At 40.4% G+C, this 15970-nt stretch overlaps 1 long non-coding RNA gene across 1 annotated transcript in view; it reads right to left on the bottom strand.

The window, feature by feature from the left end:
- LOC132768799 (uncharacterized) overlaps positions 1-12355 on the bottom strand; it is a 29652-nt gene extending 17297 nt beyond the window's left edge. The window contains exon 1 of the long non-coding RNA XR_009630748.2: positions 12145-12355. This is a non-coding gene — a long non-coding RNA (uncharacterized lncRNA). The remainder of the gene's footprint in view (positions 1-12144) is intronic.
- Positions 12356-15970: the final 3615 nt, after the last annotated feature.

The raw sequence follows: 15970 nt of genomic DNA, 5'->3' as shown, positions 1-15970 counted from the left end.
TTTATGAAGTGCACCTGAAGCATCTTCTGCAGAGTTCACTGTAAATAGAATCCAGCATATTCGTGTAACTGTCTAAAACAGTCGCTAGGTAATGTTCAGAAAATTTCCTTGGGATCCCAACATTATATGAAGGGGGCACCATTTGGGGTCGGGACTAGACTAGTGTGAAGATCTGTTTTCCTTCTATACCTTCGGGAGCACGTAACAGTAAGGGTTCTCCTGGTACAAAAAACCATCTGCAACAAAAACAAGCGGGAGCTGATCTTGGCTCCTCCTCTGCTTTTTGGCATAACAGTTTAGTCTTTTTAAAATCAATCCCAGCAAACAAAAAGAAAACCCTCATTCCCTGAAAACTGCTATCAGTTAACTCTCCTCTAGAATAGATAGTAGAAACAGCTGTAAGGAAGCATTAAACCCAAAGCAGAAAGGAGATTGAAGCATACCAGGAAAAAGAGGGATTTTTAAAGGAAGCATAATAGCTCCAGGAGGTCATCATCCTTTCTTACCTGGAAGTGGGGAAGCCTCTTTAAAATGCCTTGGAAAGAGTGTGTGGTGTGGTGCAAACCCGGGAAAGAATGTGCGCACATCTGCCTGCAGCGCCTCTTCTCTAGAGCAGAAACAAGTAAGATGCCTCCTAAAAGCATGAGTACCTGCCTATAGCATCTCTCCTCTAGAGTAGAAACAGTTTTAAGAAGCTTCCTTTAAATGCCTTGGAAAGAGTACATGGTGTGGTGTAGGCCTGGGAGAGAAAGTGTGCATGCCAGTGCTTGCAACGCCTCTCGTCTAGAGTAGGAACAGCTTAAATGCCTAAAATGATGGGAAGTGGAGCCTGGGAAGCCCCTTGTCATAATGGGTCAGCTATAAAACAAATCTTTCGGCACCCCAGAGCAAAAACAGATATCTGCCCTCCTAAATTCCAGAGCCTCCCAAAAAAATGGATCAGTGCCCCCACCGAAATCTAGGACACCGAAACAAATTGCGACTTACCCAGAATGCACAAGCCTAGTCGGGACCCACAGTTTAAGAAACTCTGATATAGATGATAGGATTCACATTTTTTTTTAAAAAAATTTTTTTGCATAATGTATCTCTTTCAAGAAAGTGCTCCTGCCCTGAGGTTCATTCCCACACACCCTGAGGATCAAAGAAGATATTCTTGGTCCCAAGATCTGGGAATCCTATTTATTTCTCTTGTTTTCTGCTTAGTCTTTCTTTTGAACATTTGACAATAATACTAAATTGGCTGTTCCACATATTTTTTTGACCATGTCAATCCACTTCTCAGCACATATTTCAGGTAGAAAATGGTGCTATGGAAACTGTTGGTCTAAACTAAGAAATGAGAGCTTGTTCTGAGTCAGAAGAAGAAGCCTACATGCAGTTCCTTGCTTGTAACTAACTACTCATGTAACAGTCAGCTCCACTGATGCCAAGCTACCGGACTAATTTTATTACACTGTCTGGTGTTACATTAACATGGTAAACTAATTTGCCATATTTACTCTAGTATAATGTGCTATTGAATGTAATATGCACCGTAATTTTGAAGGTGTGCATTACAAAAAATGAATTTGCTGTCAAATGTAATGCAAAGCAGTGATGGCTGCGAAAAGGCTGGTGGGAAGCCACATCCATTTGTCTGGCTTTACCATCAGCCATTTCGAGGCCACCACAACAAACATCAGCTTCATGCCAGGAACATAGCCAGATGCTTTTGCAACCCAGTCTCCTCCAGGCACAAATGCCAGTAGATGGTGGGGCTTCAGGAGCTTTATAGTAGATCTAGGGTTTGCTACATGGCTCAGTGTAGTATAGTTTTGCATGCAGAACTACTACACTACATTGAGCCATGGAGGATTGCAGTATAAAGTGCTGCATCTTAGAATGGTTCTCTTTCAATAATCCACACGAGCAGCACCTCATGCAAATAATAGCTTGGTAAAGCCCATGTGTCTACTGGAATACATGTAGGCAATGTATGTATGTATGTATCTCAGAGACATCATTCCTCATTACCACCACCCCATACAGAATGCAATTTGTATTTTTGTGAATAAACATTTTAAAAGTTGGCCAATTTTGAACCTTGTCCAAAATATTCACACTACACATTGTTTTCTGTCTTTTGATGTGAGGTTATTGCAATGCAACTTAGTTTGAAGCAGCATCCCTTTTCCTTGCATGATCACAAACCAGAAGAGGGGAGGCTGGGTCCCATTCTGGGTCATGTGAACTGGTAGGCCTGGGAGTGACATCTCTTGCTTAGTTTAGACATCACATTCCTAGGACAGAGGAAATGGCTTCTTGGGTCCATTCCCAAGAGAGGCACAGTCACGTCAGCAGCCCCCCTGGAGAGGTTTGTTCTCTCTTTTGCTGTCTATATCTATCTGTTGGCAAGGGTCAGGAGGGGACTGAGAAAAGGAAGTCCCCAAGGTGGCATTTTGAAAGGTCAGAGCTTCCTGCTTGTGTAAAGACAGTAGCTGCCAAGATGAGATATAAAACCTGACCACCAGTGATGATTTTCATTGAAGAGACAGCTTCTTTTTATTTTATTTAGCTTCTTTTTATTTTATTTTATTTTCCCTTCTTCAAGAAACCACAAGGAATAAATATATTAGAATGGAGCAGGCTTTTTCATCCATGTGCCTTTGCTCTGTTGGTAAGGTTCTGTGCATCAGTGACTCCCAACCTTTAGTTCTCCAGATATTTTAGACTTCTGCTCCCTAAAGGCTCAGCCCCCATGCCCAATCAAAGAGGATTTTGGCTGTTGACATCTAAAATATCTGGAGGGCAAAACGTTGAGAACCACTGGTCTATATGCACATTACTCAAAGTCACAGGGAGCCCTGCAAAAAAGGGAGTGCTTCATGTCATGGGGGCATCTTGTGTACGCCTGTATACATAAACAGGACTCTGTGTGCAGTTGGGAGTTTTATAAATGCCCTCAATTTTAAAGCAGTAGAGGAATGTATTTCAATAATTTTCTTCTCAAAGAAAAAAAACAAGTAATTGAGCTTTTGAAGGCTTTGCAACAGGAAAAAAATTGCTAGATCAAGTATCATGTCCCAATTTCCTGTGCACAAACTGCTGTAATTAGACTTATTTTATGCAACATTCTCGTGTAGTTGGTTTGCACATACAAAAACCCAACCTTTTCTGTTCTGGAAAATAATATATCTGCAGAAAAGCTGTTCTCAGTGCAAAGCAATCAGATACACATTTGTAAGTAGTAAGCCCCAAATTGCAATTAACATTTGGTTGTTTTGCACTATGATGTTGTTTTCATAATAAAAAGCTGTTTTTGTGCAAACTGAACACATGAGAATTTTGCATAGCATTTGTCTAAGTATTTACAAGCAGAGAAGCATTTTCCAGAATTTCTCAGTATTTCACTATCTTGGCTAGGGCTGATGAGAGCTGTAATCCAATAACATTTGAAGGGTCACATGTTCCTGATCCAATAATAATAATAATAATAATAATAATAACAACCCAATTTTATTATATTCTGCCCTATCTCCTCGAAGGGACTCAGGGTGGACTCCAATCACAAAAAAGTGAACATACCTGAAAAAAACAACTAATAGACATATAATAACAAAAAATAAACTAATAAACTATAATAATAATAATAATAATAATAATAAAATTTATTTGTTACTTGCTCTCCTCATGACTCAAGGTGGTGCAAAACACAGTTAAAACACATCACTATAAAATGCACACAATAAGATACATATATTTCTTTAAAATACATATATTAAAATACATGGTACAAAGATTAAAATACAATGGAATAAGAAGTAAACGTACAATTAATCATTTAAAATTAACTTGGATATACCTGACAGTAGCTATGGGTCTTTTAATGGCCAAAATAGATACATCTTAAATCAGAATAGGTGCAAAATGCCTGAATTCTTTCAGTTTTACATTCTTATTTTATATATTTAAGAGCAAATCTGCTGTGTCCTGAATGAGAGGAGAACAGATATTTGTCATTCGCAGCAGCTGCTACTCAGTAAATCAGGATTTGGAGAGTGGGCTAGAAGACGCAACTTAATTAAGTATACTTAGTGTGATTAAGTATACTTAGTTATGTAAACCACCTAGAATCTGGACCATTAAGAATAAAAAGATAAATGAATAGAATACAGAGGTATACATACATGCACACACACACACACACACACACACACACACACACACACAACCTCCTATTTTCACACCATGGATATCTACCTGAGGTATCCCCACTCCTACTATACATTGTTTTCTTAAATTGGTCATAATAAGATCTAGTTAAAACATTCCTTTCTAAACAGAGATAGCTGAGGAAAATATTTACTGTACATCAATATCCATTTACTTGGGGGTAAGGATTACTGATCTCAAGAGACATATGAGTAGGCATGTTTGTATAGAATTTTCCTAGTCTAGGTTGAGTTATCCTGATTTGATTTTTAAATAGAATCCATAATATTAAAGCAACCAATGCTATCTTGCCTTTATCCCATGCCTTCTCCTCCAGAATGTTCTTTCTTTTTCCCATTCTAGCTTTGTGTTTGGAAGAACAGAGAGGAGGAGGGAAGAGGAGAGCAAGGATGTTGATCATTCTTATTAACCAAACACTTCCTTTAATGGGCAATAAGTAAGCCATGGCTGAGGTTTGCTGCCTGCTGGCTTTCCCATGCAGAGAAGCAGCTCCCCCCACCCTTCACCCACCCCTGTACCCACCCACTCTTGCCCCAATTGAATGACCATATATAGGTGAAGGAACAGAAATAAGCATCTCTGAGGGGGGTTGCTACAGCAAAATTTGTATGGTGTATGGTGACTGTTCATTCCTAAAGAAGTGGATATTTCCTTATCAGGACAAAGGCCTCAATCATACTCTTCAAATCAATGCTATAGGATAGGAATCATAAGACCCTCCAGATACTACAAGTCTCAGAAACTCTAACCAGCATTGATATTGGGAGTTGCAATCTTACAAGAGGCTGAATGATGCTGACCCTTGGATTAAATCAATACCTATAGAAGGCCATTGGTCCTATTCTAGCTGAGGCATACATTACAGTTTGGTCAATGTTGGGCAAAATGCAATCCTCAAGCTGTTGTGCAGCTGAACCTCTCATCATGTCTCACCATTTCCTGTGCTAACTAGGAGACATGCGAATCGCAATGTGATGGCATCAGAAAGACTACACTTTGCTCAGCCCAAGGCCATTCAGCCCTATTCATTTAGGGGAAGTAAAATAACTGGTTCAGGAAGCAAATTTTCAGTGCAAGAAAAGGACAGAAAAGCTTCAGTTTTTAATGTTTTCAGAATTAAACAGAGGGCCTTTGCACAGTTAAAACTTGTGCGCCAGCTGCGACCATACCTGAGAAACCTGATTTAGCCATAGTGGTCCACACCTTAATTACATCCAGACTGGATTACTGCAATGCACTCTATGTGGGCCTGCCATTGAAGACGGCCCAGAAATTGCAGCTGGTTCAAAGGTTGGCAGTCAAGTTGCTAACTGGAGCTAATTATAAGGAGTGAATTACAGCCATATTAAAAACAGCTCCCCTGGTTGCCAATAAGTTTCCGGTTCCAATTCAAAGCGCAGGTCATCACCTACAAAGCCCTAATAGGTTCGGGTGCTGCCTATCTTTGCTACCATATTTTCCCCTATGAACCAGCGCAGGTGCTAAGGTCTGCCAGGGCGGCCCTTCTCTCACTCCCAACACTGTCACAAGCATGGTTGGTGGTGACAAGAGAAAGGGCCTTATCAGTGGTGGCCCCCCGGTTCTGGAACTCTCTCCCCAGGGATATTAGGCAAGCACCCACACTGTCTACCTTCTGCAGGGACCTCAAAACTTGGATGTTCAAATGCGCATTTGAAAATGGTTAGGCCCCTATCTATGATTGGTCAGCCCTAATTGACCGTCAGATTGAATCTCAGCACTTTATCCCAGCCCTGGCCCTATAATCTGTTTTTGCACAAGCCCATGCCCAGTCTTCTCTAATTTGATCTGCGTACCATAGTCCTGGTTTTAATTATTGAGATTTACTGTGATTTATTTTAATGATGTTTTTATATTTTACTGTTTTAATTGTGTAATTAGATTGTCATCTGTTTATTGTATTTTAATGTGTTTTTACTTGTCTAAATTTGTTGTTATTGGGCTTGGTCCCACTTGTAAGCCGCCCCGAGTCCCTTTGGGTAGATGGTAGGAGGATATAAATATAAAGTTGTTGTTGTTGTTATACAAAACAGAAGAAACTAGCACAAAGGTGACACATTCTGCCAGCCAAAATTCAATTTAACCCTTGTTTGTGTGAAAACAGATAGTCATACCAGTGTCTCCAAAGTTGATGTCTTCTGAAAGTCATACAAATAATTAGACAGAAATGCAAGTTTCTGAAATAATACCTACAGCCAGATTTGATAGAGAGTAAGATTGCAAATCAGCCAGGTTATAGTTAGATAGAAGTATCTGGATGCGTCTCATCCCATCCCTGCTTCTTGCATCTCAGTATCAAGTTCTGTTCTTTTTTAATGTATTGTCGAAGGCTTTCATGGCTGGAATCACTCAGTTCTTGTGGGTTTTTTCGGGCTATATGGCCATGTTCTAGAGGCATTTCTCCTAATTGAATGAGAAGAAATGCCTCTAGAACATGGCCATATAGTCCGAAAAAAACCCACAAGAATCTGTTCTTTTTTATTTAAAATAAATATTTATACAATGTGATTCCTGGCCAAATCCCTTTCTGCAGCTGTGTTTCAGTAGAGTTTTGGAAATGGAATGAAGGTTGCTGATTTTGCAGGGCATTTTGCTATTTCTTATATCTTCTGTCCTCCTTCTTCCTATTTCCCACACCCTCCTTCCACAGCTGGCATCATTACCACTTGAACTGTGTATTTAACCCGTGGGCTATCAGTAGACCTCTCAATGGCATAATCTAGCAGTTTAATTTCATTGCCAAAATGGTCTGTGTTTCCTCTCCTGTGTTATTGAACTGTCAGAATTTATCAACCCATTAATAAAACATAAGCATTGATGGACACAGTGCACCTTTGAACAGTCATTCCAGTCATGATGTAAAATTGTGTGTATTATACATATTGTTACTTCTGAATCTCAGTAATATATTTGCTGAGGAATATGTATGAAAACTGAAATGGCTTTGCATACCCTGGGATAAAGTATTCTACTCCTTAGAATGAAGTCAGTGGCACTGAAAATCAGGACAGCAGATACGGTATATCCCACTGCAGCATTTCTTAGAAAATGTGATGTGGTGACTGGCAATTATTTTCCCTCAATGTGCCAGAGACATATTTGTGCCTACTGGTTACAGTTGTTTCTTTCTTTCCTGGAAACTCACTCTCTTGGGGACTGGGACTAGTCCAGGTACCACTATGAGCAGTACTATCTTATTGGTATGCGAACTTGAAGTCTTGGATTCAAATATTAGCTTTACTTTGAACTCTCCTAGGATTCATAATTTTGGCCTAAATTATATAGTAGTTGCAATAATTAACTAAGTGCTTTGCTTTTTGGAACTATGCTAAGAATTATACTGATAACCACTCATTTCCTTTCCCTGGCATTCTATATTTATTTGATGGAGACTCAGGATTGCTAAAGGCCTAGATACCACCAAATACCCCAAATCCTGCCTGGTCTTGGAAACTAAGCAGGATCAACTCTGGTTAGTACTTGAATGGGAGGATGCCAAGGAATTCCAAAGCTGTATTTCAGAGGAAGGAAATGGCAAACCACCCCTGAGTTTTTCTTGCCTAAGAAATTCATGAGGTCACCAAAAGTCAACAAGTGACTTGAAAGCTCAAACACAGACACACATATACACATAACAGCATTGACAGTACCACAGCTGGCTCATCAGGCTACAGTTCACAGAACTCTTTGGAGGAAGTTATAACCATGAAACATGAATGAAAGTAATATATCAGATCATTGTAGATATGTGCTTTGAAAAACAATGAGTCAACAGCTTTGACGCACTCCTTGGGTGGTCTTAACCTCTTGCAGGGAAGCACTGGCATTATTCAGTACTTTCCTAATTAGGGCAGTATTGAAGTAGAGGTGAAGAATCTGTGGTCCTTCAAATTTTTGAGACTTCTAACCCCTGGAAGCATCAATCTGTTTGGAAAATAGTAAGGAAACATTTTGTAGCCCCAAACGCCTGGAAGTACTTCAGCACCCTAATTCAGAGGAATGGCTTGACTGTATTGCATGATCATTAGTCTACGGGTCTAGACTTGGCAAGGGAACCAGTCTGTGGGCCCCTACATATTCTCCCAAAATGCTGATCTTCCTGGAAACAACAGCATACCCATCTCATCCCCCCCCCCCCCCCGATATCTGGCATAAAATTACGGTTGCATTCAACTGAAGGGTGGGAATCAGGGATCCTGGTTCACGCAGGATTAAAAACAAAACAGAAGATAAGCTTTTGTAACTAGAAGGAGTGCTTTTTTCATTTCTACATTCACATTACAAAGCAATGAAGGAAAAGAAGAAAACTAAAATTTTATTAATCTAGTGTGTGAAAATGTATCAAATGGCAGAAAAACATGACAGAATGACCCCAGAAAAATTATTGTTGCCAAGTATTTTGATGGCTGTACCTCTAACTAGGAGGTAAAAAGCACAGACGTAACAAGTTGGCTTTGCACTTGTGTTTCTTAAGCACTATCTTCAGATCCCAAGTGACAAAACACTTCTGAATTTGTGGTAGTGGGTCGACTTCCAAAAGCACATCGTATGGATAAATGGAGGTATGCTGTTCCTAGGAGGGAAGTCAAATGTTACATTGGATATGTCCTGTGGGCATACTTAAGGTAACTCTTTGGATCCCAGTTACTTTAATGAAACTAAACTCTGGAGGTCCAATAGGTGGAATATTGGTAATGGACAATATGTGTTTATTTGCAACCCTAGATAATGTGTTAATGCTATCAAGGCTTGGCAAAAGCTATCCAAATAGTCATAATGCAGGGATCGATTGTGTTCCCCATAACTGTGGATTTTTCAGCAGGTCTGGTACTAAAGTTTCTATCCTCTCTTAGTACTAAAGTTTCTATCCTCTCTTAGTATTAAAATAATTTCAGACCTTGCCCCTAGTACTGATGGTTGTATGATAGCAGAAGAGAGCCTGAAGGAGCTGCTTGCTGGAAGGAAAAAAACTGAATAGGTTGGGTGTTACTATCCTGTAACAGCTTTTGCTATATTATTCTGCTAGAGCTTACTACAAAACAGAACTTGGATTCTCATAGTCTTATGGATATCTTGCGTACAACTTGTGCATTTCTGGAATCATTTTCTGCAAAGACATTTAGGCTGCAAGCTGATGTAAGCAAATCTAAAATTGAGTCCCATTAAGTACAATGAGCAGGATTCAGCAAGTATGGAGGCGGTATGGAAGTGGAACTTCTAGAAAAAGGAGGAAGGAGCATAAGCACCATTGCCATATCCTTTCATATCTTTTCATATACCCACCCACCCCCCAACCCAATCTTGCTGCATGGGTGGTTTCCAAATGCCACATAAGAAGCTCTTTTGGGCATTTGTGCTGCAGAAGGAGTGGAGCAGGGAAAAAGTTCAATTGCAGTGGCAACTGATGCTGTATGGTCATTGATTTAGAACCATTGGGCTTTCTTTTGAGCAGATATGCAATGTTAGTTTACAGCTTCAAAGCTGTAAATATTAATCAAGAAGGGTTATCCTTACTCTTCCAGGACTAAATGTGTTTGTGTGTAGTAAAACAAAGCAAGGTATCTGACAGAAATACATTGTGTGCAAGCACACACAACCTGTGACACATATATATAGTGAAGCTTCAGACTCTTAGGAACTCCTAAAAGCTCTCATTATCCTTGATTATTGGCCATGCTGGCTAAGACTCATAGGAATTGCAACCTAACAAAACTTGTCATGCCACAGGCTTCAGAGCCATAACAATGCTTATATTCGTAACCCTACCTGACATATAAATGTGCACTGAAGAGCACCCCACACTCTCACTCATATAAACAGAGGGCAAATGGGTTCCTGCAAGAAGTTATCTTTCCTGCTTCCAGGGCACTTTCAGGATTCCTCATCACAAAGACAAGAGTCACCATGCATGGGTGGCTTTCACGTGTTCTTCATGAGGAAACCAGGTGTCATCCAATTCCAGGGCAATTTCAGGAGCTCATTTGAAACACACACCCTTACAGAGCAGATAGAATAGTTGCCATGAACATAGCACCTGAGGACATTCTCACATGAGAGCCCTAGGTCATTCTCATCATTCTCTGCTGCGTGAACACAACTACTAAAGGCAGTTGATTTTATTATTTTGTATAAACATTTATTTTTTTATCCCTCTTGAAGAATTCCTGCCTTCACCAGTATTCTTGTTTCTCAAATGTATCAGTCCAGCATAATATACATACACTTTTCCAATCATATTTGTGTGGCTTCTCTATTTTATGAGAAATAAAAGAAGCTGATGGCCATAAGTATTAAAAACTTATGGCAGTTACTCTTAAGGAACACATTTACAGTTCTTTTTCTTTCTCCATCTCTTTCACCCTCCACTTCCCTTTCTCTCTCTCTTAGCCAATTGCACTTAAAGGGTAGTTTCTAGAATTCTGGTCATATGCCAGCATGACTTAAAATGCTAAAATTTGCTATATTGCAGAATATTTGTTTGGATTTGCTAATAATGTTACTTTTATGAAGAATTAACATAATGGCGTGATGAAGATATCCATGTCTGAACAGTAATAGGTTGATGAACTGGGATGATATTGATCATCCTGCAATTATTCCACTGTGGACTTTTCCAAGCTCTGCTTTAACTATCCACCACAGAGCACACAAAAATGCATTCGGATCCCCAAGAATTTGCAAAGTTAGAACATGTGGAAATAGAATCCCTTTCTTTCCCACATCATTTGCTGGCCGATTGGCCATCAGGCTTTTATATCAGTGACTGAGACTTCAGCCACTGTCTCCAACTGTAATCTGGCACTGTTGCAGCATATTACTAGAAATAAACTGAGTGTATCAAGCATTCTCCCCTTGGAAAACGCTTAGTGCCTGATAACATGTTGCTGTTTTCTAAGTTCAACAGTGCATCTGACCCAGGTTCACTCTACATTAGTGAGGAGACCTGGGAAGATAGATTGCTCTACTGGCATTTACCGCTGCAGGGAGGTGGGGAGGCCCGTCTCGGTTGGAAATTCATCTGGTTTTTGTTTTTCCAACTCGGAACACACTTTGTGGAACAAGCAAATGCCAACAGCTCCTCAGACATCTGCATCTCAGAGCCAACCAGCCAGCCTTTGTAGTGTGTCTGGCAGTTCTGGGAGAATCGGAATATTACCTGACTCTCTGAAGAGCAGGGTGGGAGAAAATGCAGCAGCATTTCTTTGTCAGTATGGGGAGCCTGGCTCTGAGGAATGGGAAGAGAGGACAGACCTATTAAAAATAAAAACAGGAGTGCAAATGGCCTTAGGTTTCCTAATCGGTTCTCACTAAATGCATTCACTCGTTTTCTTTCTTTGCAATCTGGCAATAAAGCCTATGGAGAAAAGGATGCTGAGATAAAGCCCATGTAGTGTGCAACTTCAAGGAAAAGGACAGCTGTCTCACAATTTTGTTGAGAAATAAACTATTAATAACACCTGGATGCTAGCTATAGTTTCATTTCTTCCCTTTCCAGCTACTGTACAGCCCAGCATCTCTCATAAATTCTAAAAGAGAGCAATTGGAAGTAAGACACTCCTTGAATAAAATGCATCAACATACAGAACCCCAGTATCAGCATTACTCAGTGTGGAGTGGGTTCCCCAACATTTTCCTTTTTCCTTCATACCCGAATCTCAGGACAAGAATCAGTTGGAATATCCAAAAATATATACTGCAGTATAGAACTAAGGTGAGTTTCTGTGCAGTATTCCTATTAATACAAAATAACCAAGACTATGGGAGGCACAATAGCCACAGAGCATGTGCCAACATTGATTTCTCGGGATGTCCAGCCTTTCAGAAACAATGTAAAGATAGCTTAACTGTAGAGTATATTTCCACATAAATGCAGAAAAACACTCTCATGCACAGGAACAGTTAGACACATACCTCTTCTTCACAGGAGCCAGCAGTCTTCGCCCACACCTGTCCTATGCCAGGCCGGTGGAGTGCAGGACAAAGGTGGGCATCTTCTCATCTCTTCCACATATTGAGGACCACTGGAGCAGCTGTGTTGCCACTCCTTTTTTAAGCTGCTGACACAAGTGGTCCTGAGTTGAAAACTCTTTTCTCAGTGCTCAGAATCTGGGAAACCTTTTACTTTTACCTTATATGAGCTGAAAGATGATGCTGGATGTCTGACGATACATCTGTCAGTGGTCCTGGGAGAGGCCATTGGCTGAGGTCTGGTCACGTGGACCTGCTGCCTTGACCTGCGACAGTTCAAGCGAATGTTGGTTTTACCCCCTAAGGAAGGCGTGCTTGACAATTTTCATATTTCTTCTAAATTTGGAGATTTCAGACAATGCTCAGCATGCCAGAGGCCCATGTGGAAGTCATTAAGCCAGAGAGGGAAAGCAAGGGAGAAGGAGGGAGGGAGAAAAGTTGGGGGGAGAAGGAGGGGGCCAGGGAAAGCTTTGGGGGTGGGGCAAGTGAGAGAGGCCAGTGGCTGTTGCCAGCTCCATGCCTGGGAACATAAATGAACTCAAGGAAAGTTGTTTGTAATAATTTACTTCCTCTCCAGTCCTCCTGCCCCATTTGGGAAAGCAGAGAAGCTCTGAGAACCACATGGTTGGAAGGAAAATATCGTACTGTCAGTGACAAATGCAGACTGCCTTCTGCCTCTTCCATCAGGACAAACATGGGGTTGTGGAGGGAGAGAATTGTTAAAAGGATAGGCAAGATCAGTCAAGGAGTATATTAATCATACCACACCTTGAATTGCTCTTACCTACACACAGCTTTCCTGATGGTCCTTCTCCATACACCAGCAATTGCATTTTGTGCTGGTGGTGATGCCAGTAGGATCCATGAAACTAGAACTTACAGGATAGAATATAGTTTGGAGCTGATTGTATCTCGAGCAGCGTTGAAAATGCAGGAGGTGGGGGTGAGGCGGAGAAACGGCCTAGAGATGTTCCTGGCTTGACTTGGTCTGCCTTGTGATTTTCATCACTTTGGAAAGCTTCATCTGACCAGGCTGAAAAGAGTATTTAAGCATATGAAAAGCAGCATATGATATTCACAAAGACTCTCTCTTTCCACCACCCCCTGCCTCTCTCTTCAAATCTTTTCTCTCAAGCTTTCTCTGTGAAACAGTACAGCAGTATTGTGAATATGCCGTATTTCCTATGCTTGCTATGCTCTGTCAAGATGCCTTCGACTGATGGTAACCCTATGAGTAACAGACCCTGTTGTTAACAGTCCTTATTAAGATTGTACAGACACAAGGCTGTGGCTTCCTTGAGTGAATCAGTCCACTATAAGCTGCTTTTACTAGTTGTTTCTACTTTCCCCAGCATTATTGTGTTTCTACTGATTCATGTCTTCTCGTGACATGGCCAAAGTATGATAGTCTCAGTTTCATCACTTTGCTTTCTAGGAAGAGCTCAGTCTTAAATAGTTGTAGGATGCATTCATTGGCGTTTTTAGTAGTCCATGGTATCTGTAGTACTCTTTTCCAGCACTACATTTCAAACGAACTTATTTTCTTCCTGTCAACTTTCTTCACTGTCTAGCTTTCATATCCACACATATAGATTAAAAATGCTGTAACATGGATGATTTTCACTTTGATGTTCAATTATATATATTTATGTATATAATTCTTATCTAGTTCCTTCATAACTGGCCCTCCAAGTCTTAAGCCACATCTATACAGTCAAAATGAAGTGGACCCACTGCTCCACTATTGCAGGGAGTCCAGATGATTCATGGCTGAATTTGCAGCAGAAGCACTACATTCAGTGGAAAGGAAAAGAGATTAACACCGGAGTGTCTAGGAAGCTCTGTAGTAATCCCAGAGCTTTGGATGTGTGGGCAGCTCGATCAGCATCCAACCCTATCCACCATTCACATGCCCAATGGATCCACTGCTGTATCATTGGCAGGAAGTAGCCCACTGCCAGAGGCTTGCTGGCAGCATCACTTCTGGGGAAGCCACACCAGGGCACTCAGCCATATGACCAGAAATGTAACTTCACCAGCAAGCCTTTGACAAGAAGCTGCTTTTTGCTGGTGGCGCAGCAATAGCAGGCCAATATACTTTCAGGCCAGTAAGTCATGTGGATAGCCAAAGGGTTCCGGAGGCATTCCTGGGCTATGTAATCAGGACAATTCTGAAGTGCTTTAATCTAACTGACTAAGGTAACTGTAAACATAGTCGAAGTCTTCTGCTTTCTTGACTACAATATAATATCTTAGGATAGGTATACTATATATATATATATATATAGAGAGAGAGAGAGAGAGAGAGAGAGAGAGAGAGAGACCATTCCCAAGAATACAGTTTGTTCTTGTTAATATGTTTATAATAAGTGGTTTGAGAACATTTTCCACTGTATAAAATTGTAGTTTCTTTATCAAAATGGAAAATTTGAAGGGCTCTTTCTCCATAAGTACCATTCTTGTTCAAACCATCAGTGTTTATTTCTTCTGAAGGCTAGGGATCATTCGTATAATGCAGTACAATGAAGGATAACCTTTTGCACAGTACATGTTTTAGATTTTAGTCAGAATTACTCTTGCCAATTAAGGATTGTATAATGTATAGTCCAAAATATCTACAAGTTCAAAAGGTCATTCTCCCCTGAGTAATAAATGGAAGCTATCTTTATGATTATCTTTGGAAGAAAACACACAGAAATTAGTTTGCCGGCCCCATAATCATGTTACATCTGCTTCTGTGATCTGACACTTAAGTAACTCCTTCATGGGAAATGTCAAGCACATCATCTATATAAGGGATCCTCCTTTGATCAGAGGCTAATATGGGAGCTTTGGCTATTAGGTTGAGCATGTTTGGGACTCAAAGGTCCAGAAGTCAAAGATGACTAATGAGAAACTAAACTAAGATGTGGAAGGAAGCTTTAATTCAGCAAATGCCTAAAATATTCAATTTCTTAACAACTAGGAGAGGCTATTTCATATTTTAGGTGTAGTATAATTTCACAGGCAAGAACAGAGTACCATTTTGTTAAGATTAGAATTCAAGGGAAACACAATATTTCACGTCCATTTGAGCTGTGGAAGCTACAGGAAGGCTTTAGATAGAGTCAAGACAAATCTAAAAGCCAAACCCTTTGATCAATAGTGATCCACCCTCCCTGCCCTAAAGCAGAGAAGCAGCGCATACCGCTTTTGTCCACACCTCATATAGCCTGATGTTGCAGGACATTAATACAAAGCCCTGTTTTTACATTGCATACTTATTCCTTCCAGCAAGTTCACTCCTTTATCTCCCCACACAAAGAAAGATATATGCTGACAATATGCATTGTTTTTTTCCCACCACATTTATTCTATTTTCACATTTCACTTATTCTATTTTCACATTTTTCCCCTCAATGAATTTCTCAATATAGGCAATTGTGTTTGCCCTGCCTCCTTTATCATTATTGATTTCTCTTTATTTTTTAAAAAAGCTATCAAGCTATTATTACACAGTTAAGTGTGATGTCACAGTACTATTGCATTACTGCCCAAGCATCAGAAGAGTTTGAGCCATCCCTGTTGGAAATATCCTTAGGAATCCCCAAGGAAGGGACAACAAAACCATACTTACTTCATGCCCATAATTCAACCATGCTTGCAATAAAGAGTGAATAAAGAGAGAGAGAGAGGATATGAAATTATATTTGGGCTGTCTCTTTATACCAGTTGCCCACTTCCAATCCGGATATCTCCTCCCTCCACACAGGTCAGCTCACCTGCTCAG

The sequence above is a fragment of the Anolis sagrei genome, chromosome 2 (assembly GCF_037176765.1).
Source record: "Anolis sagrei isolate rAnoSag1 chromosome 2, rAnoSag1.mat, whole genome shotgun sequence".
NCBI classification, from domain to species: domain Eukaryota; kingdom Metazoa; phylum Chordata; class Lepidosauria; order Squamata; family Dactyloidae; genus Anolis; species Anolis sagrei.
The sequence above is the reverse complement of the archived record's forward strand: the minus strand, read 5'-3'. Positions and strand labels throughout refer to the sequence as shown.